Genomic DNA, 25,351 nt, shown 5'->3' with positions numbered 1-25,351 from the left:
CCATAAACCAGATCACATACGCCCAGTCTGTCCAACAGCCGGGCAGGGAACGCAATAAAGCAATAACATGCATAAGCATGGCAGATACTTACAAGCGGACCTGGCAGTCAACAGCTCAGGTCCAAAAAGAACTGTTGAGTGAAGAAAGGTGGGGAGGACCCCACCCAGCCAGAAGACCGCAATCCGTAGACACAGAAATTACATCAATCAATCAATCAGCATGCATGATCACATGAGAGGCAGGCGAATAATATACATCTAACCAAACCCAGCCCGAGTATGGACACGAAATATAGAGGAAGAACAAGTGTGTCAAGTAATATTAAAAAACTCGAGTAGCTCAGTAGTGACATGCTGGACAACTAACGTTGGAGAACTAATGGAGTCCCCCAAATGAGCCACACCCTAGAGTCTTGGCAAACATAGGTCCGCACCAATCCCAGGAGAAGTAGAGTGATCTATCACGGAGGCAACCCCAACCCCCGCCACAAACATTAGGTTAATGCAAGTGCTCGCATTGGACAGAGCCATAAGGTGGGCTCCCCATCTGACCCCACCAGCTGACTGCCCCCAGTCACATGAAAAAGGCAGCCCCTATATAGATGATGGGGCTGCACTACAAAAATTATAGTTACCCCACCATACTCATTCAGGGGCATTTCTGACATCCTTAACCAATTCAATATACTCAAACATCTGTAGCACATCCCATCACTATCCTTCATCAACAGCAAAGACATCATAAGTGTACAATTTGGCTTCACAGACCCAGATAAAGTCAAAGAATGAACAATCAGAGTGTTCTGATTAACTCAGATACTCTGTCCATCACCCCCCCCTTTTTTAAATTATTTTGGCCACCATTAGTGTGGAAGGGTATGCTCAGATGTGAGTCCCTTGCTCACTGCACCATCAGGATTCAAGCAAGCCGGGCCGAAGACGGCTGTAATTCCAGAAACCGGTCCCCGGAAGCTTGTTTCCTTTCCAGTAAAGAATTGGCTTGGTAGTTTGGTCTGCCCTGTTCCCATGATGCACTGGGCCAGGGACAGACTAATTTGCATGAAGCCAGGTTCTGAACTGGGATGGTGCAGTGAGCTAAAAAACGGTGATGGATCAAGCCCTGATCTGTTGACTGGGTAGGAGTGTTCTGATTAACTCAGATACTCTGTCCTTCACCACCCCCTTTTTTAAATTATTTTGGCCACCATAAGTGTGGAAGGGTATGCTCAGATGTGAGTCCCTTGCTCACTGCACCATCAGGATTCAAGCAAGCCGGGCCGAAGACGGCTGTAATGCCAGAAACTGGTCCCCGGAAGCTTGTTTCCTTTCCAGTAAAGAATTGGCTTGGTAGTTTGGTCTGCCCTGTTCCCATGATGCACTGGGCCAGGGACAGACTAATTTGCATGTAGCCAGGTTCTGAACTGGGATGGTGCAGTGAGCTAAAAAACGGTGATGGATCAAGCCCTGATCTGTTGACTGGGTAGGAGTGTTCTGATTAACTCAGATACTCTGTCCATCACCACCCCCTTTTCGAAATAATTTTGGCCACCATAAGTGTGGAAGGGTATGCTCAGATGTGAGTCCCTTGCTCACTGCACCATCAGGATTCAAGCAAGCCGGGCCGAAGACGGCTGTAATGCCAGAAACCGGTCCCCGGAAGCTTGTTTCCTTTCCAGTAAAGAATTGGCTTGGTAGTTTGGTCTGCCCTGTTCCCATGATGCACTGGGCCAGGGACAGACTAATTTGCATGTAGCCAGGTTCTGAACTGAGATGGTGCAGTGAGCTAAAAAACGGTGATGGATCAAGCCCTGATCTGTTGACTGGGTAGGAGTGTTCTGATTAACTCAGATACTCTGTCCATCACCACCCCCTTTTTGAAATTATTTTGGCCACCATAAGTGTGGAAGGGTATGCTCAGATGTGAGTCCCTTGCTCACTGCACCATCAGGATTCAAGCAAGCCGGGCCGAAGACGGCTGTAATGCCAGAAACCGGTCCCCGGAAGCTTGTTTCCTTTCCAGTAAAGAATTGGCTTGGTAGTTTGGTCTGCCCTGTTCCCATGATGCACTGGGCCAGGGACAGACTAATTTGCATGTAGCCAGGTTCTGAACTGGGATGGTGCAGTGAGCTAAAAAACGGTGATGGATCAAGCCCTGATCTGTTGACTGGGTAGGAGTGTTCTGATTAACTCAGATACTCTGTCCATCACCACCCCCTTTTTGAAATTATTTTGGCCACCATAAGTGTGGAAGGGTATGCTCAGATGTGAGTCCCTTGCTCACTGCACCATCAGGATTCAAGCAAGCCGGGCCGAAGACGGCTGTAATGCCAGAAACCGGTCCCCGGAAGCTTGTTTCCTTTCCAGTAAAGAATTGGCTTGGTAGTTTGGTCTGCCCTGTTCCCATGATGCACTGGGCCAGGGACAGACTAATTTGCATGTAGCCAGGTTCTGAACTGGGACGGTGCAGTGAGCTAAAAAACGGTGATGGATCAAGCCCTGATCTGTTGACTGGGTAGGAGTGTTCTGATTAACTCAGATACTCCGTCCATCACCACCCCCTTTTTGAAATTATTTTGGCCACCATAAGTGTGGAAGGGTATGCTCAGATGTGAGTCCCTTGCTCACTGCACCATCAGGATTCAAGCAAGCCGGGCCGAAGACGGCTGTAATGCCAGAAACCGGTCCCCGGAAGCTTGTTTCCTTTTCAGTAAAGAATTGGCTTGGTAGTTTGGTCTGCCCTGTTCCCATGATGCACTGGGCCAGGGACAGACTAATTTGCATGTAGCCAGGTTCTGAACTGGGATGGTGCAGTGAGCTAAAAAACGGTGATGGATCAAGCCCTGATCTGTTGACTGGGTAGGAGTGTTCTGATTAACTCAGATACTCTGTCCATCACCACCCCCTTTTTGAAATTATTTTGGCCACCATAAGTGTGGAAGGGTATGCTCAGATGTGAGTCCCTTGCTCACTGCACCATCAGGATTCAAGCAAGCCGGGCCGAAGACGGCTGTAATGCCAGAAACCGGTCCCCGGAAGCTTGTTTCCTTTCCAGTAAAGAATGGCTTGGTAGTTTGGTCTGCCCTGTTCCCATGATGCACTGGGCCAGGGACAGACTAATTTGCATGTAGCCAGGTTCTGAACTGGGATGGTGCAGTGAGCTAAAAAACGGTGATGGATCAAGCCCTGATCTTTTGACTGGGTAGGAGTGTTCTGATTAACTCAGATACTCTGTCCATCACCACCCCCTTTTTAGGGCTCGGGCCTACGTCACACGAAGTGGGGCGGGGCTTCCGAGCTCTAATGTTATAAAAAAAAAAAGTTCAGAAAGGGCTGTGGGCTGCCGCATTCCAGAAAGCGCACGGTTTTTGCGTGTGGTATTCTGCCATGTGAATGGTAATTGGTCCAGGCAAGGCTGTGTTTAAGTAAGGCAGCATGCCATAGGGCTTTGGAATTTTTGCAATGTCCACTTCCTGCATAAAGTGTTCGGACACGCGCAGAAGAATACATAAATCCTCAATTACCAGCTGTCCGAGGTGCCGGTAATTGAAGGCAGATGGTGCTGGGAGTGTGTGCACTGATGTGTTTTTTTTCCCTTGAGCTCTGTGTGCGCGCCGGCAAACCCGCGCCTGCTCTTTGACTGAGGTAGGCTAAACAAGCATTGGCAAAGCAAATAGGACTCTCCTATACAAAATCTGTTGGTTTTGTCAGGGATATGTTTAGCCATGTTGTACAGCAGCCTGGCTGCTATGCAGCACAGCTGAAAGTAAAAAAACAAACAAAGTGCTTTGATAAGCACTCGTGCCCACTCACCCGAACTCAAACTTTTAATGTCAAAATAGAAGATCACTTTAATTTACTGCCCTCATAACAGACCCCTTGCAGTAGCTCTCGTTGTCCTCTTACCAGATCCCTTGCATCTTCCCAGCTATTGCCAGATTCCTCACTCGCTCCCTGTCTCGTCACCATGACTTACTCTCTCCACCCTTTCATAAAAAAAACACTCCACCTCGCTTTCCTCTCACTGGGAGCCTCACATTTACTCTCACAGTCCGGTTACCAGATTCCTACTGCCGTTGTACCAGATCACTCATTGTACTATCATTCAGTGTCCTATCATTAGAGACTTGCTTCACCCTAATGTTCATACCAGTTTTTCAAACTCATTCCCAGATCACTCACTCACTGCCCAAGCAGACACTGGTACATCCTCCTGTGACCAATGTCAACAGTTCCCTTTCACACAAAGCCTTAGCAGATCCCACGCATTCACTTCCCCCTCACACCTTTTCCCACACCTCCTGCTTCTCATACAAGCCTAGCCACTGATTTCTTGCACTAACAGCCTTCTCCTTTTCACGCACACTTCACTCCTGCTTCATTTCCCTTTTATTTTTCTGCCCCAATGCATTTCGTTCACTCATTTAACAGAATTATATTGTTTTTCCCTACAAAGGGAAGGCCTCCTTTACTTTGTAAAGAAGATATGGTTTATCTTGTAAGCAGGTATCTAAAAAAAAAATGGGTGCTGCTCTCAGAAATACATTACTTTCAAAATCGCATGTACAAATTGCATGACCTTTATATACAGAGCTCAGTGTGAACGATGTGGCTTGTACACACCCAACCATACACACCCAACCATACACACCCAACCATACACACCCAACCGCACACACCCACACACCCGCACACAACCGCACACAACCGCACACAACCGCACACACCCACACAACCGCACACACACACACACACAACCGCACGCACACACACACAACCGCACACACACACAACCGCACACACACACAACCGCACACACACAACCGCACACACACAACTGCACACACGCACGCACAAACACAACCGCACACACAACTGCATGCCCACGCACACAACCCCACGCACACCACCACCACACACCCACAGAGTAGTGAGTGCAGAGTAGTGAGGGCAGAGTGCAGAGTAGTGAGGGCAGAGTAGTGAGGGCAGAGTAGTGAGGGCAGAGTAGTGAGGGCAGAGTAGTGAGGGCAGAGTGCAGAGTAGTGAGGGCAGAGTAGTGAGGGCAGAGTAGTGAGGGCAGAGTAGTGAGGGCAGAGTAGTGAGGGCAGAGTAGGGAGGGCAGAGTAGGGAGGGCCGAGTAGTGAGGGCAGAGTAGGGAGGGCAGAGTAGTGAGTGCAGAGTAGGGAGTGCAGAGTAGGGAGTGCAGAGTGCAGAGTAGTGAGGGCAGAGTAGTGAGTGCAGAGTAGTGAGGGCAGAGTGCAGAGTAGGGAGGGCAGAGTGCAGAGTAGTGAGGGCAGAGTAGTGAGGGCAGAGTAGTGAGGGCAGAGTAGCGAGGGCAGAGTAGTGAGTGCAGAGTAGTGAGTGCAGAGTAGTGAGTGCAGAGTAGTGAGTGCAGAGTAGTGAGGGCAGAGTAGGGAGTGCAGAGTAGGGAGTGCAGAGTAGGGAGTGCAGAGTAGTGAGGGCAGAGTAGGGAGTGCAGAGTAGGGAGTGCAGAGTAGGGAGTGCAGAGTAGGGAGTGCAGAGTAGGGAGTGCAGAGTAGGGAGTGCAGAGTAGGGAGTGCAGAGTAGTGAGGGCAAAGTAGTGAGGGCAGAGTAGTGAGGGCAGAGTAGTGGGGGCAGAGTAGTGGGGGCAGAGTAGTGAGGGCAGAGTAGGGAGGGCAGAGTAGTGAGGGCAGAGGGCAGAGTAGTGAGGGCAGAGGGCAGAGTAGTGAGGGCAGAGTAGTGAGGGCAGAGTAGTGAGGGCAGAGTAGTGAGGGCAGAGTAGTGAGGGCAGAGTAGTGAGGGCAGAGTTGGGAGGGCAGAGTTGGGAGGGCCGAGTAGGGAGGGCCGAGTAGGGAGGGCCGAGTAGGGAGGGCAGAGTAGGGAGGGCAGAGTAGGGAGGGCAGAGTAGGGAGTGCAGAGTAGGGAGTGCAGAGTAGGGAGAGGAGAAGTGAGTAGAGTAGTGAGTAGTGAGTAGTGAGTAGAGTAGTGAGTAGTGAGTAGAGTAGTGAGTAGAGTAGTGAGTAGAGTAGTGAGTAGTGAGTAGAGTAGTGAGTAGAGTAGAGTAGTGAGTAGTGAGTAGTGAGTAGAGTAGTGAGTAGTGAGTAGAGTAGTGAGTAGTGAGTTGAGTAGTGAGTAGAGTAGTGAGTAGTGAGTAGAGTAGTGAGTAGTGAGTGCAGAGTAGTGAGTAGTGAGTGCAGAGTAGTGAGTAGTGAGTAGAGTAGTGAGTAGAGTAGTGAGTAGAGTAGTGAGTAGAGTAGTGAGTAGTGAGTGCAGAGTAGTGAGTAGTGAGTGCAGAGTAGTGAGTAGAGTAGTGAGTAGTGAGTAGAGTAATGAGTAGTGAGTGCAGAGTAGTGAGTAGTGAGTGCAGAGTAGTGAGTAGAGTAGTGAGTAGAGTAGTGAGTAGTTAGTGCAGAGTAGTGAGTAGAGTAGTGAGTAGTGAGTAGAGTAGTGAGTAGAGTAGTGAGTAGAGTAGTGAGTAGTGAGTGCAGAGTAGTGAGTAGTGAGTAGAGTAGTGAGTAGAGTAGTGAGTAGTGAGTGCAGAGTAGTGAGTAGTGAGTAGAGTAGTGAGTAGAGTAGTGAGTAGTGAGTGCAGAGTAGTGAGTAGAGTAGTGAGTAGAGTAGAGTAGTGAGTAGTGAGTAGAGTAGTGAGGTGAGTAGTGAGTAGAGTAGTGAGTAGAGTAGTGAGTAGAGTAGTGAGTGCAGAGTAGTGAGTAGTGAGTAGAGTAGTGAGTAGAGTAGTGAGTAGTGAGTGCAGAGTAGTGAGTAGAGTAGTGAGTAGTGAGTAGAGTAGTGAGTAGAGTAGTGAGGTGAGTAGAGTAGAGTAGTGAGTAAAGTAGTGAGTGCAGAGAAGTGAGTAGTGAGTAGAGAAGGGAGTAGTGAGTAGAGTAGTGAGTAGTGAGTAGAGTAGTGAGGTGAGTAGTGAGTAGTGAGTGCAGAGTAGTGAGTATAGTAGTCAGTAGTGAGTAGAGTAGTGAGTAGAGCAGTGAGGTGAGTAGAGTAGTGAGTAAAGTAGTGAGTGCAGAGTAGTGAGTAGAGAAGTGAGTAGTGAGTAGAGTAGTGAGTAGTGAGTGCAGAGTAGTGAGTAGAGTAGTGAGTAGTGAGTAGAGTAGTGAGTAGTGAGTGCAGAGTAGTGAGTAGTGAGTGCAGAGTAGTGAGTAGAGTAGTGAGTAGAGTAGTGAGTAGAGTAATGAGTAGTTAGTGCAGAGTAGTGAGTAGAGTAGTGAGTAGTGAGTAGAGTAGTGAGTAGAGTAGTGAGTAGAGTAGTGAGTAGAGTAGTGAGTGCAGAGTAGTGAGTAGTGAGTAGAGTAGTGAGTAGAGTAGTGAGTAGTGAGTGCAGAGTAGTGAGTAGAGTAGTGAGTAGTGAGTAGAGTAGTGAATAGAGTAGTGAGGTGAGTAGAGTAGAGTAGTGAGTAAAGTAGTGAGTGCAGAGAAGTGAGTAGTGAGTAGAGAAGGGAGTAGTGAGTAGAGTAGTGAGTAGAGTAGTGAGGTGAGTAGTGAGTAGTGAGTGCAGAGTAGTGAGTATAGTAGTCAGTAGTGAGTAGAGTAGTGAGTAGAGCAGTGAGGTGAGTAGAGTAGTGAGTAAAGTAGTGAGTGCAGAGTAGTGAGTAGAGAAGTGAGTAGTGAGTAGAGTAGTGAGTAGTGAGTAGAGTAGTGAGTAGTGAGTAGAGTAGTGAGTAGTGAGTATAGAGTAAAGTAGTGACTGCAGAGTAGTGAGTAGAGAAGTGAGTAGTGAGTAGAGTAGTGAGTAGTGAGTGCAGAGTAGTGAGTGGAGAGTAGTGAGTAGAGTAGTGAGTAGAGTAGTGAGTAGTGAGTGCAGAGTAGTGAGTAGAGTAGTGAGTAGAGTAGTGAGTAGAGTAGTGAGTAGTGAGTAGAGTAGTGAGTAGTGAGTGCAGAGTAGTGAGTAGTGAGTAGAGTAGAGTAGTGAGTAGGACATCACAGGCAGCAGCTGTGCAAGCTTCTTACACTCACAAGGAGACCACAGGCAGCTGAGTTGCAAGCTTCTCCCACTCACAAGAAGGACATCACAAACAGCAGCGGTGCAAGCTTCTCACACTCACAAGAAGGACATCACAAACAGCAGCGGTGCAAGCTTCTCACACTCACAAGGAGACCACAGGCAGCTGAGGTGCAAGCTTCTCCCACTCACAAGAAGGACATCACAAGCAGCAGCGGTGCAAGCTTCTCACACTCACTAGAACGACATCACAGGCAGCAGCAGTGCAAGCTACTTACACTCACAAGGAGACGACAGGCAGCAGAGGTGCAAGCTTCTCACACTCGCAAGAACGACATCACAAGCAGCAGTGGTGCAAGCTTCCCTTACACACTCACAGCAGGTACTGTGCCAAGGCAGCAGCAGCAACAGAGCAAGAGTCCCTTACAAAGAACAGGCACAGCACAGAGATGCACAATGCAATCTTCTCATACTCACAGGCAGCAGCGGTGCTAGCTTCTCACACTCACATGAAGGACATCACAGGCAGCAGCTGTGCAAGCTTCTCACACTCACAAGGAGACCACAGGCAGCTGAGGTGCAAGCTTCTCCCACTCACAAGAAGGACATCACAAGCAGCAGCGGTGCAAGCTTCTCACACTCACAAGAACGACATCACAGGCAGCAGCAGTGCAAGCTTCTTACACTCACAAGGAGACCACAGGCAGCTGAGGTGCAAGCTTCTCCCACTCACAAGAAGGACATCACAAGCAGCAGCGGTGCAAGCTTCCCTCACACACTCACAGCAGGTACTGTGCCAAGGCAGCAGCAGCAACAGAGCAAGAGTCCCTTATAAAGAACAGGCACAGCACAGAGATGCACAATGCAATCTTCTCATACTCACAGGCAGCAGCTGTGCAAGCTTCTCACACTCACAAGAACGACATCACAGGCAGCAACAGTGCAAGCTTCTTACACTCACAAGAAGGACATCACAGGCAGCAGAGGTGCAAGCTTCTTACACTCACAAGGAGACCACAGGCAGCAGAGGTGCAAGCTTCTTACACTCACAAGGAGACCACAGGCAGCAGAGGTGCAAGCTTCTCACACTCACAAGAAGGACAACACAGGCAGTAACGGTGCAATATTCTCACACTCACAAGGAGATCACTGGCAGTACACACCACAAGAACACACTCCATAACACATAGCAACAATACATTGGCATTTACAATGCCATTAGCTCAAACTCAAATAAATCCGAGCCCGATTGCATTTCTAATGCTTGTTTAAATTATTTTGGCCACCATAAGTGTGGAAGGGTATGCTCAGATGTGAGTCCCTTGCTCACTGCACCATCAGGATTCAAGCAAGCCGGGCCGAAGACGGCTGTAATGCCAGAAACCGGTCCCCGGAAGCTTGTTTCCTTTCCAGTAAAGAATTGGCTTAGTAGTTTGGTCTGCCCTGTTCCCATGATGCACTGGGCCAAGGACAGACTAATTTGCATGTAGCCAGGTTCTGAACTGGGATGGTGCAGTGAGCTAAAAAACGGTGATGCAGCAAGCCCTGATCTGTTGACTGGGTAGGAGTGTTCTGATTAACTCAGATACTCTGTCCATCACCACCCCCTTTTTGAAATTATTTTGGCCACCATAAGTGTGGAAGGGTATGCTCAGATGTGAGTCCCTTGCTCACTGCACCATCAGGATTCAAGCAAGCCAGGCCGAAGATGGCTGTAATGCCAGAAAACGGTCCCCGGAAGCTTGTTTCCTTTCCAGTAAAGAATTGGCTTGGTAGTTTGGTCTGCCCTGTTCCCATGATGCACTGGGCCAGGGACAGACTAATTTGCATGTAGCCAGGTTCTGAACTGGGATGGTGCAGTGAGCTAAAAAACGGTGATGGATCAAGCCCTGATCTGTTGACTGGGTAGGAGTGTTCTGATTAACTCAGATACTCTGTCCATCACCACCCCCTTTTTAGGTCTCGTGACCTATCAATGCGCGCAAGCGCATTGAGGGAGCGAGAATTCAAGTGCTCAAAAAACTCGTGAAACCAAGGTTTTCGTTCGTGCGGTTTTAATTAAGTTCACGTGAATCACGTGAGCAAACAAGCACGCGCATTCACGGCCGCACAGCACATCAAAGGGCTTCGCCCAGCGTGCGCTCTGCGGCTTCTCCTCCCCTAATTAGCAGCTTCTCCCATGTCTCTCCGGCTTCCCTCCGGCCATTTGCCACACTCCTTGCCACTGTCTTGCCTCCCCCTCCATTCTCCTCCCCTCGCTCGCATTCCCGCCCCCCACCAGGCTCTGCTCACAACAGGCAATCCCCCTTGTTTTTAATTGTTTCCTGCTTTCTTTGGCGCTTGTTTAAATGTCTATGTATGATCCACCCATCTGACATTTCTCCTATCCTTCGTTCTGGTGTTACTCTTTCCCTTCCCTTTGGTTGCTTTCTTCCTTGTTTTGTTAATGTCGCACTTTTGTAATGTTATGTTTTCGTGTCCGGTACATTAGTAAAAAAAATATGGTTTATGTTGCACTTGTGCTGTCCGCTACATTGGAAGTGCCCGGACACATCCTGTGAGGCAGATGAGTTCTTTAAGTGTCCGACTGGCATGCTGCTGAGGCTTCCTGCTTGATAGTACAGAGATGCACAACGCTGCACGTGGTTGCTTTGCTCGTGCAGGAACGTCAACGGGTAACAAGCTGCCGTGTTGGGTAAATTGGACGCCACACAATCCTTCACCATTCATTTTTTAAACCCTGAGTATTTCATCATTTTCGGTCCGGATGCCAAAAAGTGTAGTGGAGAGACTAGAATCAAAACGTCGCGGAAGCAAATCAGGTTTATTAGGGAAGAAAACAAGCACTGGCGTTGACAATAGGTCTCGCATTAGGAACGTTTAACCTATTGGTATTGTAAATGACATAAACTTTCCTAATGCGAGACCTATTGGCAACGCCAGTGCTTGTTGAAATTATCCTTCATCAACAGCAAAGACATAATAAGTGTACAATTTGGCTTCACAGACCCAGATAAAGTCAAAGAATGAACAATCAGAGCATGGCAAGACACAAGCCTGTCATAAAAGGTGATACATGGAAAAGAGCAGTTCGTGAACTGGTGAATAACAGTCCAAATCTTGGAAAGGGAAAAATGCCCAACGTCCTAAAACATCAGCCTGATAACCATACTAAAACAGCTCAAAGAAAGGGATCATGAGTACAATGAGTGGCAAAGCCAAGCTAAGTTATGCAAATTTTGGTATTCGTATCTGCCAGAAGCACCAGCAGGAGACTGAAGGTCCATCGTGTCACAAGGTAAAGCTCCTGATCCTTCAGATGACTGGGGATGGATCTCCACCATCCTAACCCATGAGCGATCGAGACATCCCTAGCGTTGACCATATAGAGGTGGGAATTATGAGCCCCTAATCTGAAACAACGAAAATAGTAAATTGGAATGCTGCTGTAATGACTAAGACCTCACAGAGTAAGGCCACACTCTCATTCTTGAACAACATAGATGTTGTCTGCGTCCAAGAGACATTGTCTCTAACACCTACTCTCCTACTTGGCTACATGGAGTATCATAAATCCGCCAAAAAGATCCATCTAGTCAGAAGACCATCTGGAGGAGTATCAATATGCATTAAGCACTCAGCACAGCTGTCCATTAGGGGCATAGAGACCGACTCGGAAATGCTACAAGCAGGATTAATACAGGGCTACAGAGTCAATGGAGGCATTCAGTCTATGCTAACCATTAACATCTACTTTAACGCTTATGGCAGATGGACGTTGGAAAAAACAGAAAAGCTGATTGCCCGTCTGGAAAAACTAATCAGTAAACATGCGGCCACTGAAATAATCATACTGGGAGAATTTATATGCACACTTTGGGAGAGGATGTCACAAGCACTAGGAGTCTCAGCAAAATGACCCAGACACTTCAACATCTTTCTACAGACATACAACTTGGAGTTGGGACAGAGAACAGCAACACAGACCAAACCATTGAATAGCTACTTTCATTCCTTCAATAAGCAAACCAAAATTGGTGATATATTTCTGAGCCAGGATGTGATTAAAGCCCTCTTGGATTTTCAAGTTCATCAATGGGTAGAGAGCGATCATACTGCACTGATGGTTTGGCTCACCCTATCCGGAGGGAACCATGAGCGACTTCCTGCACTGGAAAAAAATATAGATCAGGAGCATTACAAACTCCTTCACAGGATACAATCATCACCCTTAACCTCAACTAAGATAGAAGAATGGAAAAGCCTATGGGACGGTTGGTCAACCATGTCACAACATTTGGCTGGCATCGAAGGATGGCCCCCACTGGTCTTCGAACTGCCCTCCCACTTACTAGGGAACATCCAACATAACATCACAAAGGCAACAAACCACACCTTGGGTTTAGTGCAGGAGATCAAAAGAAACACCCAGAATCATTGGGCAGCATCAAGGGCAAACAACAGACTAAGAACAACTACCTTAAGGCAGGAGCTAGCAATGGCCTAAAAAAAGCATATTCAATTGGTATGGGGGCACAAAAGAAAAAAACACAAAGCTGAATGGATTAAAATCTTTGATCTAATAACAGGCAATAAGCACCAACAATGTTGGCCCTATGTTATGACATGGGAAGAGCAAAAGGGGTAACTCAGTATCCGCAGAACAAAAGGTAGCTCACATCATCACCCTATACACCGAGACTCCCAACAACATGCCTCTCAAAAATCAACTTCACCCTCCTCACAAAGGCAATCAAAATGGATGCAGCAACACATCTAGCACCGGACGATCAGGTAGTAATTAAGGTCCTGAAGAACATTCAAATGGATGCGGCCCCAGGGACCAATGGTCTGTTCAGATCCATATTCAGAGAAGACCCCCAGTTTTGGGTGTCAGTCCTCACTCCACTGCTTGCAGAGTGTAAATTACATGAGGATGTCCCAGACACCTGGAGGGACCCCTTACTCCAGCCGATCTTCAAAAAGGGGAATAACACAGAGCCCAAAATTTACAAGTTAATCACACTTAGATATTGAGAGGAAAGCCTATGCCAGTACCATACTACAAGATTTTTGCGGAGTTGCCTGTTCATAGTTTTTCATAATTCAGCATTTTGGAACTATAACAATATATTGACATTTCCTATACTGGCTAAAGAATTCTGTGTTTGCTCATGCATCAACTTCTTTTTTTAAATGTACTTTTACTTTATTTTAGCATTTCCAGATACATACAACATATGCATCTTACACGCAACAATAAAACCCATGTGACAACATGATACATTAATTTTACAGTATACCATCGTACAAATATATTCATTACATTAAACCAACACCTTTGTCTGCTTTATCACAAACTTCTCTAGGGCGAACCTGTGTCGTCTGTAACATCCTAAGGGCTAGACAGTAAATAGGCCAAACACTCTTAGGTCTAGACGGTGCTTGAAGTTCTTCTGCATAGCAGGCCAGTTGATCTCTGCAAAACACCATGGACGTCATTAGGATGACGGGCGGACTTTGTCCGCCCGTCATCCTACCGGCGAAAGGGACCGCCCGCCATAAGGGCGGGGGTCCCTTGGCTAGCATTAGGATGCGCCCGCAACAGTGGCGGGCGGATCCAGCATTCCTACCATTGTGGCAGGCGGAGCACTCAGCACCGCCCGCCACAATGGCAGGAAGGCATGCTGTGCACTTCCATGCGCAGGATGGCAGGCACCGCGCGGTGCCTGCCATGCTGTGCATGGAACTGCTGGGGGGTACCATAGGTATCCTCCGTGTGCACCCCCCACCGCCCCCTGGAGTCCATGGGAGCCCGCATCAGGCCCCCCAAAGCAGACTCTGCATGCCTTTCCGTGGAGGCATCTGAAAAAGCCGATTGTAAAATATGAACCCTTTTCCGCCCCTGCCACAAGGCGACCGGGGCGGAAAAGCTGCGGACGGTCTTTCAGTCCGCCGAGCACCCCCCAGCGATACTAATATGGCGGGGGGGTCATTCCGGCTAGGATGGCGGGCGGATCGCTCCCGCCATCCTAATGGGGGCCATGTCTTGTAGCCAGTTTTTAAAGTTAGGTGCCTTTTTACTTTCCCATGACTGTGCTACTTTTCTCTTTGTCAGGAGTAATGCGATCAGCTCCAGACGTCTATTCTCTCGTTTTAAGCCCTTCACTAACCCCAGCAAGCAAATCTGTGGGGTGCAATCTACTTCCTCCAAAATCATGACGGTTAATGCTTGTGTAACCAACACCCAGAAGTCATTGACCCTGACACAACACCAGGCAAGATGAAAGAAAGCAGCTTCCTGTGTCCCGCATATTTTGCATCTAACCGTCTCTCTCAAGTCATACCTATGTAACAGTAGGGGAGTATAATATAACTGCTGAAGCATTTAAAGTGAATTATGCGTAGATTGCAATTAGCCCTCAGTCGTCTGGTCATGGAGCAGCTGAACTCCCATTCCTCATTGCGAAGAGCATTGCCCAGTTCCTGTTCCCACCGCTCCCTTGCTAGAAATTGGTGCAGTGTCAGATTGCATGGCTTTACATAGTCGGGTGACTAACTTACCCCGCGATGGGCCTGCTAATAACGTTTGAAGAGAGCTCAAACTGACTGGTTCTGTGGGGTGTCTGGTATTAAAGGCCTTGAGAGCCTCCCGTAGCCTGTAATATGTGAAGGTTGACATTAATGAACATGCATGGCGGTCAAGTAACACCTCCATCAAGAAAAAGGTGCCGTCCGGCTAGGCGTCGCCCATTGTAACTATACCCATATCTGCCAGTATTTCCAATGCCATTTTGTCTTGAGTCACCAAAATGTTAGGATGATGTGCTAATGGAAGAGCTGGGGCATATACAGGATGTCTGCCTGCACGTTTCACCATAGCGCGCCATGCCTGTGCCGTAGAGTCCGCTGTGCACATGTCCTTAAATGGATAGTTTGTACTTGCCTTGGAAATGAATGCCACTAGATGATCAGGAGGGATGTACCATGTTACTCCGCATACTTTTACTCCGCATACCGTTACAACGCGACTTTTACAACGCATACCATTACAACGCATAGCGCTTTGGGGTGCTGGATAGTGGTAAGTATAATTTACTATTCTAACTCCAGTCCCCGTGGACCCTAGGGAAGGTGTTGGATAGTAAATTATACTTATTCCCTATCCTAGAGCGCCCCCCAGCGCAATGCGTTGTAATGGTATGCGGAGTAAAAGTCGCGTTGTAATGGTAGTGCGGAGTAAAAGATGCGGTGTAACGGGTGTATACCGATCAGGAGCCACATCATCTGCCTCCTCTGCCACGTGTGGAATAAAAGGCGGGGGAAAAACCAGTAGTGTACAAATTGAGTCTGGGCACATAAATAATACAAGTACAAATCCGGCGCCGCAAACCGCCCTGTGAATACGGCCTTGTGAGATGCTCCAGCTACACCTGGATTTTCCAGCTTGCCCAGACCAAGCATATTAGTATCGAACACAACTGGGAAAAAAAGACCTTGTTAATTTGATAGGAACATTAGTGAATAGGTACAGAAACTTGGGGAGAATGACCCTTTTTATTGCTGCTATTCTATCAGCCAGGGGAAGAGGCAGGCCAATCCATCTATTCACCTGTTCCTCTGTGGAAGATAGAGCGCTAGCAAAGTTTTCTCTCAGCACTATCTCAGGATCATGATGCACCCACACCCCCAGATACTTGACAGGTTCCATCGACCATTCGAGTGGATAGTCCAGTTGGAATTGCGTTGTACTAGGGGTGAGTGGGAAAACAGATGACTTTCCCCACTTAATTCTGAGCCCCGATAAATGTTTGTATTTGATGTATTACTGAATTAGCGAATGCAGATTCTCCACCGGGTTTCGAATATAGAAAACCATGTCATCTGCTTACATGGAGATTATAAGTGGGAGCTGACTGAACTGTAGCACCACTCTTGGGTATCTCTGTCGTACAACACAGGCCAAAGCCTCCATCACGATAGCATAAAGAATAGGGGAGACCAGGCACCCTTGTCTGGTCCTTTTGTGTATTTTAAAAGGTTTAGAGTGACAATTGTTTTTTCGCACCCTCACTACCGTGCAGTATAGAGGATCTCTATGCATTGTATGAATGGGAAGGGCAGACCCAGTATTGAACATATACCCCCATCTAACCGAATCAAAAGCCTTAGCTGCATCAAGCAGCACCGCAGCTCCTTTGTGATCCGGTTCAAGTTGGTGTAAGACAGCAAACAGAGTACGCAAATTGTGATACGTAGACCGGGATGGTACAAAGCCTGACTGACCTGGGCAGACCAGGGTGGGTAACAGGATAACAGCAGTCGTAATTTGTTAGCAATAATTTTAGCAATTAATATTGTGTCGATATTCAACAATGAAAGTGGGCGGTACAACTCGCATCTCTCTGCACGCTTCCATGATTTTAGCAAAGTGATAATTAATGCTTCTCTAAGTGTTGGGGGGAGCATAGCTTTATTGTAAGCTTCACTATACATATTCACCATATGGGGAGATAGCAAATCCGCAAACTCCTCATAAGGATTCACCCGGCTTTCTATATATGCCCACAGCTTTACTGGACGGTAACGTTCGTATGGCCTCCTTCACATCCTCTACCATGAGGGGTTGCATCAGGTACATCCCGTTGACCATTTCAAAGCCAGGCTAGTGCTATTTCCTCAAAAAAATCCCTCATATCCCCACTGTCGGCTTCGTTCCCAGGGCCATATAGGGTGGCGTAATAATCCCTAAATTATTCAACTATATCTGGGGAGTTGTGATATTTACCTCCGTTCGGCCTCTCTATTTCGATGACATAGTCCTGGGTCCTCACCCCTTTGATTTTAGTTGCCAGTGTGCGACCCGGATGACCACCTTCTTCATACGCCCTAGCCTTCCAGCGCCTAGACATATGCTTTATTTCCATATTTGCTGTTTCATTATGTTCCATCACTAGTCTCCTGATCTCTGCCAACTTGTGTATATTCAATGTGCTTGCATACTCCTTTTCATGCCACTCTAGCTCATTCTCAATGTGTTGCATATGCGACTGTAGTGCCTTTAGTACCCCAGCCTGAAGCCCAAGCAGGTTCCCCCAATGGTAGCCTTGAAGGCTTCCCAAAGTGTGCCCACGTCCTCTACTGTGCCTACGTTCTCCTCAAAGAACAATTCAATAGCCTGTTGTACTCCTTCCCCAAGACAGGATCTAAGAGGGAAGATGGCTGCAATTGCCACTGAAATGGTTGATGATGTCTAGTCGGTATATTGCTGTCCAATACTATCGGGGAGTGATCTGAGAGCATTTGTGGCGTATCTCTGACCCCATTAACCCAAGATGCCATTGACTCTGAGAGAATACAGTAATCCAGCTTGTACCATGACTTATGAACTGCCGCCATGAAAGTGCCCTCTCTTGTGTTCGGGGGTCTGTCCCTCCAAATGTCTCTCATATAATGGGGTCGATTCCGATTTGGGGACCTAATCAGCATGACTATTCGGATTCGTAACCGTTTCCGTACTATTCGTACAAATCTGTCCGAATCACGTAGTACGATCCGTAGGAAAAAAATAAGTCTGAATCGTTGCAAACCGTATGAAAAGCAAGGGAAAATCCGTAAGATATGGACTCTGAAAGTGAACCGTATGAATCGTAAACATGCCGTACAACCTGACAAGTACGATCCGGACCGGGGACCGAGAACGCGATTCGTACGGAAAACGTCGTATGAGCAATTCGTATGGAGAGCCACACATTCACATATGCACCGTACCCCTGCAATCATGGAGGTACGCACCGTACCCCGATGCACCGTACCCAGATGCACCGTACCCCTACGCACCATACCCCTACGCACTGTACTCCGATGTACCGTACCCCTACGCACCGTACCCCGATGCACCGTACCCCTGCAATCATGGGGTGTACTCCCGTACCGGGGGGTCCGTTTCGCACACGGTTCAAGTCGAAATCTGCTTTTACAGATGTTTTAAACTCCCGTAGAAAAAGAGTAGTACGGAGTGCTGTCGTAACGAATCGTACTTGCTGGGTCAGAAAAAGCTGTTTCGATCTGTACGGACGTCGCGTACTGCATGTTCCGAATGCGATTTGTACGTATTTTTAAGTCGGATGGCCTTTCGTACGATTCGTACAGAGATCTGCTTTGGGTTCGGATCGTACTTCATCGTACGTACGGGGACGTTGAAGGCGTACGATTCACGAAAAATGCTCCATACGGCTATTCGTAGGGGATTTTACCGAATCGGAATCGACCCCAATATGTATGCATAATAACATGAATCACTTGAGCTGATATCTTCCCCTGCCATGCAGTGGTGGCGCTTCTATCCATATCTGGATCCAAGTACGTGTTCATGTCCCCCCCTCGATATCACCAGATCTGGTTGCAACTGAAATATCTTATTTTTAAGGATTTGATAGAAGTCAGGATCATTAACATTGGGGCCATATCTGGGATGCCCAAATAAATAGTCAGAATGAAAAAGAAGGAGGACCCCTCACAGGATTTTATAGGGACTGGGGGGAAAATTTGTAGTTCAAAAGAAAAAAAGGTGTCCCGAATTGATGGACAGTGTCGTCCTTTTAGTGTGTCAATATTGACAGACAGCATACCATACTGTTGGTGGGAGAGGCAACATTCTATGTACTATTCATCAAGAGCAGTAACATCCAGGGATAGTTGAACACAATTAATGCGTCACAAGTACTTATAAAAATGAGAGAAATTAAAAAAACTTGTCAAAACATGTGTTGGTTAAAAAAGTTTGGGTTGAATTTATTACATCATCCAGTTACAATACATATAAAAAACATAGTTTAAAAACTAATGTCTAATTAATCTATATTGTGATATCTAGTTGAGCCAAAAGAGATTACAACCTGAACTTTTGAATATGTATGTTTAGAGGAATATAAAATTCTGGAAAATGTTTTTATGATATTCTGTAAAAATAGTACAACCGTGTGGAAAAGTATCAGTTTTTTGTAATAAAAAGGAGAGACTAAACTTGTTCAAATTTCTAAAAAATGGCTGGTAAATTTGTGTTTCAAATGTCTTATTTGTCTAGAATCAGTCCTGATGAAGGCATACTAAAAGAAAGCCGAAACGCCGCGTCGACCTTTTTGATTCTTCTTGTTTTATAAATTCTCTTAACGAATTGTAATGTTTTTAAACTATGTTTTTTATATGTATTGTAACTGGATGATGTAATAAATTCAACCCAAACTTTTTTAACCAACACATGTTTTGACAAGTTTTTTTAATTTCTCTCATTTTTATAAGTACTTGTGACGTATTAATTGTGTTCAACTATCCCTGGATGTTACTGCTCTTGATGAATAGTACATAGAATTTTGCCTCTCCCACCAACAGTATGGTATGCTGTCTGTCAATATTGACACACTAAAAGGACGACACTGTCCATCAATTCGGGACACCTTTTTTTCTTTTGAACTACAAATAAATAGTCACAAATCTGGCAAAAATGGATCACCTACAGGGGGGACATATGTGAGCCGCCTAGAGTTCTACCAAGTACGGATTTGGATTGAATACCACCTGATAGATATATTGTTGTGTATTGCTTCCCTCGCTGGGAAAATGCCTTGAAAGTGGAACATTGTAAATTGCAATAATGATGTCTGAAACTATCTGTAAGGTGTTATTTGATGTTATTTGTTTAAATAAAAAGAAAATAAAAAAACATTAGGGCCATATGTGTTGATACTTGTGAGCACTGTTCCCGCCAAATTCCCCTGTACCAGTGTGAAGCACCCTAGGTGTAGGCCTGGGCGGAGTTCGCAGAGTTTTAAGACGTGGAACTCCGCAAAGTTACAAAAAACTCTGAGAAGTTCCATGAGTGGTGGAGTGAAGTGCGAACTGCAGTTTGAGCTGGTATTCCTGCTGCTCGGGTAGAAATTCTACCGGAGCAGCATCTCACGCTCGCAAACTTACTGCTCGCGATCGCAAACTTACTGCTCGTGATCGCAAACTTACTGTTAGCGATCGAGAGCGGGAAAAAAACTCTGCTGCACATTGCGAAGTGGTGTTTTCTGCACTTCGCAAGCTCTGCGGTGTGTGGAGTGCAGAAAACTCTGCAAACTTGGTGGACAAAGCGAAGTTCACCGCCCAGGCCTACCTAGGTGAGCTGATTCTGTCGAAAGCAGCTTAAATGCTGTCCCCATTTTGTTTGTTGAAAACATAGTTTATTGGATTTTATATCGACATTTAATATATGACAATGACCACAGCATCCATATCCGGTAAACACGTCCCCAATTTAACATTGATTCCCCCGCAAACCCCCTCCCCCTTATGCTCGGGTGCTGTCCCCATTTTTACAAGTATCATTACCCCTCTGGCATAGCTGGAGTATGAGGCGGCTGCTTTTACCATTGCCCAACGACCACCAATCCTGCCCTCTCCAACGCTTGTCAGGTGTGTCTCCTGTAAAAGTGCCAGTTGCACCCAATGTCTGTCAAGGTATGCAAACACCTGTCTGATCTTCTTGGGATTATTTAATCCCCTCATATTCCATATCATCAGTCTAATGTCACCCTCTGTTAGCCTAATGTCATTGTGGAATGAGATTGTCGTGCGTTCATTACCCAGTGCTCGATGGGCTGCTTAACCATATTATCCTGCTATACCAGTTGTGTCACACATATTAAACAATATAACAAACCCCACCCACCCCACCCACTTCAGCATCCCAATCATGCCAAAGACAAGTCACAAATAACATTGCAAAAAACATAGCAACCAAATTGGGGAATACACATTACATCTCCTTTAGACCAGTTCCGCACACAAATAGTAGGAGTCCCCACCCACAACCAGCATACTATTTCAAAAACAAATCCCTGAAACAGGCCCACAGTCTATAAATATAATACAATGCTAGGGTGAGTAAAACTTTTGTTGTGATATCCACCCTCCTAACATGCCTCCCAAACAGTGCCAAAGTTCCAAACTGTGTGTCGATATTGACCTGAACACAATACTGACAAGGCTACACCTCCTCCTCCCCGCATCAGCACTGTCCACAGACTCATCTACAAAACGAAGGATAAGAACATTAGCACTTACAATCCATCAGGTCATCCAGTTTGCCAGTGCAAGTAACACCCTCGCACTCTTTAGACCACTCTTGTGTGTCCCTGAGTGAACAAAGACTCCACTTTACGAGGTGTTACCTTACCACCTTCTGAGAGTCATTGTGAGGCAATACCTGGAAAACATACATCTTTTATTCCTCTGTATCCGATTTCTCTGAGTGCTTAGGTGACTTGCTGCTTTCCTTTTAGCGTGAATTTGCTTCAGGAAGTCCTGCACTGCCCTGGGAGTTTGAAAAATCTTCACCTTGCCTTTCACCATGATCCTCAGCCTGGCTGGGTATACCATGGCATATGGAATCTCCATCGCGCGCAGTTTTTTCTTCACCTCCGTGTACACCATATTGCCTTGGCAGCACGTTTTGCTTTTCCCTCGTAAGTCTAGGGACTGTGTCCCGATCTCTGTACTTTAAGATCTTTGGATCACTGACAGAATATTAAGCATGGGTGGAATTTGCGAATTCGTGATACGCGAATTCGCGCAAATTTGTAATTGCAATTTGCAAAAATCCGCCACGTTCTGCGAGCTTGCAAATTTTTTTTTTGCGAGTTCGGAAGATTTGTTTACTAGTTTGGGGACGAGAGCTTGCGCATGTGGTCATAACGGTCGCAAACACGTTGTTTCCACTTGACCGGGATGCTTGCAATGCCTTATTCCTGTTTTGTGTCGCAATGACGTGTTCGCGTTCCCAATTTCCTGTTTCGGGTCGCAATGACGTGTTCGCGTTCGCAATGTCCTGCTTCGGGTCGCAGTGACGTGTTCGCGATCATGGCGTCGCTCGGCAAGCTACCAAAATCTCGCAGTGCACGCGAACAGGGAGGAAAACTCATCAGCGAATGCAGAATCATGGTAAGTCAATGCCGCACGCGCGAGATTGTATTTTTGAAGCGCGAACAAGAAAAAAAAAGGCCAACTCGCGAGAGTGCAACAGTAGGGAAAGCGTTGGATAGCGTAGGGGTGAAAATTACTATTCCAACTCCAGAGAGTGCAACCATAGGGAAAACGTTGGATAGCTTAGGGGTAGAAATTACTATTCCAACTCCAGAGAGTGCAACAGTAGGGAACCCGTTGGATAGCGCAGGGGTAAAAATTACTATTCCCACTCAAGAGAGTGCAACTGTAGGGAAAGTGTTGGATAGCGTAGGGGTAAAAATTATTATTCCAACTCCAGAGAGTGCAACAGTAGGGAAAGCGTTGGATAGCGTAGGGGTAAGAATTACTATTCCAACTCCAGAGAGTGCAACAGTAGGGAAAGCGTTGGGTAGCATAGGGGTAAAAATTACTATTCCAACTCCAGAGAGTGCAACCATAGGAAAAAAATTGGATAGCATACGGATACAACTTACTATTCCAACTCCAGAGAGTGCAACAGTAGGGAAAGCATTGGATAGCGTAGGGGTAAAAATTACTATTCCCACTCCAGAGAGTGCAACAGTAGGGAAAGCGTTGAATAGCGTAGGGGTAAAAATTACCATTTCAACTCCAGAGAGTGCAACAGTAGGGAAAGCATTGGATAGCGTAGGGGTAAAAATTACTATTCCCACTCCAGAGAGTGCAACAGTAGGGAAAGCATTGAATAGCGTAGGGGTAAAAATTACTATTCCCACTCCAGAGAGTGCAACAGTAGGGAAAGCGTTGGATAGCGTAGAAGTTAAATATAATATACTTATAAATAATTTTTGTATATAAAATAAATAATAATTTAGTTTTTAAATAACTCTACATTATTTACAAATGCCCATTAATAATTATTAAAAACATAATTACAATTGAATCACTAATTAACAATAAATTAACAATAAATACCAATAAATATTAATTAATAAATATTAGTTACCAAATAATATTGAACACTAAAATATTTTTCATAATAAAAATACATATTAATAATTAAAAATTCATTAACAAATAAAAAATATGTAACACTAAATTATTTTTTGAAACAAAAAATATTTTTATGAAACACTTTTTTTTATGAAACAATAATTACCAAGTAATAAAAAATAATTTCCAGTTAGGAAAAATTAATTAACAATTAAAAATATTAATTGTCAATTAAAAAAGTAATTACCAATTAAAAACATGAATTGCCAATGAAAAAATTCAAATACCAATTACAAACATTAATTACCAATTAAAAAATGTAATTACCGATTAAAATATTTAATTATAAATTAATAATTAATTAAAATTAAATAGTTATCAATAGCAATACATACAAATAAATTACTTAATTACAATTAAATTACTTCACACCGAATTCCCCTATAAACCCACAACCCGCTACAGAACTTAAACGCAAAAATTAATTAAAATTAATTTACAATTCCTAAAAATTAATAATTAATTTACTATAATTAAATTACTTCCCACCCTATTCCCCTATAAACCCACAACCTGCTCCGGTACTAAAACATAAAATTTACTTAAAAATAACATTATTAATATATAAAAATAGTACACATGTAATTTAAAACAAATAAAATACTTAACAAAAAACATATAACACACATATAAAATACATAATACAATACATAACAATAATACAAATATTGATATTAGTAACATCGAGATTAGTAACATCGATATATTTGATACCCAAAAGGCTTTGTTAGCCAGAAAGATGTCAACAGGAACCTGGTCGGGAATCTGGGCCTTCATGGGGGTACATTGATCAATAACCATCCGGATTCTATCATATCAAAACGCAGCAAAGGCTCTTCACTAAATTTTTAATTCCAGGCAGGGTTGTTGCTTGCTTCAATACTTTGAAAACTGTTTTGAACGTATGTGACCCACCTTTATTTCTGTGTGTGTGTGTGTCTAAAGAGGGTTTGCCAGACACTTTTCAGAAATGGGGCATTTACCACATGTCAAAATCCTCTAATGTCCTTTAATGCTGATGCAATTGCAAAACGTTCTGTCTTAAGTTTTTATTCTCTGACTTGTTTAAAATATCACAAGCTACATATTGTTCAATTACTGGCAAAACTGGGTTGTCACTGTTTTCTCCACAGTATAGTGCCCACTTTTACCCACAATAATTTCTGAATCTGTTAGGCACCTCATGCTTGGTATTCCATCTTCCAAAGGAAATCAACAACTTTCACAATTGGACAATTCATTTGTCACAGATGAAGTGAAATATGAATAAAAATCTGTGATTAAAGAACCTGCAGACAATAAATGGATCATGGAAGACAATTCTCCAGGTATTTTGTCAGGGAGTAAAAGACAAAGCATGAGCATCAACATTAAATAACATGCACTTTAATTCAGTCTGTCAGTGGAATCAGTACTCATTTCTACCCCGTTGACATGCCCTGAGATTCATCAAGCAGCACTCAAGAAATTAATCATTTCTGATTTATTTTTCAAGAAATTCTCACACACTCATATTAAGAAATTGTGCACCTGTTTTAAGAATATGTGTTACAGCATAGCACACAACAACAAGTTCACTTTCCAACTGAGCATGAAAAAGATTTCAGACTATAATATGGTTGACCAATACTCAGCAGTATAATTCTATACTCAACAATCATCCTATCAAGCTCCTTTTCCTGTAGGAAAATATATAGTTATACACTAATCAACTCACCATTTGCTGCTCTCATTGATATAACTCCAAAGCAACACCCATGACATCTGTGGAGTGGAGTGGATGAATGTTGGAGTGCTCATTGATATATTAAGCTATAGCAGAAGTTATCTTCTGAACCTGAACGCTAGTTTTTGATTTTGAAAATTGTAATCCAACTGAAGTCAAACTTTCTTGGCATTTTGTTTTATGTTAGTTGGTTAGCCATTCAATGAAACCCCTAGTGGCCCTTCAATTTGGCAGTCCACACAAAGAGTTTCAATATTATACTTTACATGTAGTGGTAGATAAACTCATTTTCATTTCAGGCCTTTCAATAATTAACTTGGAAATAACTTAGCACCTTTTGGCTGCAAGCAAACTATAACTTGAAAAAGATGTACAGGTTGGATAATAATACACGTATACACATTCAACTGCTGATGTGCTTTAGGAATCAGAGCAATCTCTAAATTATTATGAATGCCTCTAGCAGGTATTTTATTCTCCTCCAATTTACCAATTTTTTTTAAACAACGTGGGTTTTCCATAAATCACAACGATCCTCAGCTATTAAGTAAAGAGTTATATTAAACCACTGTGACTGGTCTCTGTCTTCAAACTTAAAGTTTATATTAATCGTCTTAGTCTGTGCCTTGCAGCATGGAGGTGTAGCAAATGTGTTCCTCCCATTAGTCCCTATG

This window comes from Lissotriton helveticus, chromosome 7, assembly GCF_964261635.1.
Source record: "Lissotriton helveticus chromosome 7, aLisHel1.1, whole genome shotgun sequence".
In the NCBI taxonomy this organism is placed as follows: domain Eukaryota; kingdom Metazoa; phylum Chordata; class Amphibia; order Caudata; family Salamandridae; genus Lissotriton; species Lissotriton helveticus.
This window is presented reverse-complemented; position numbering follows the sequence as displayed.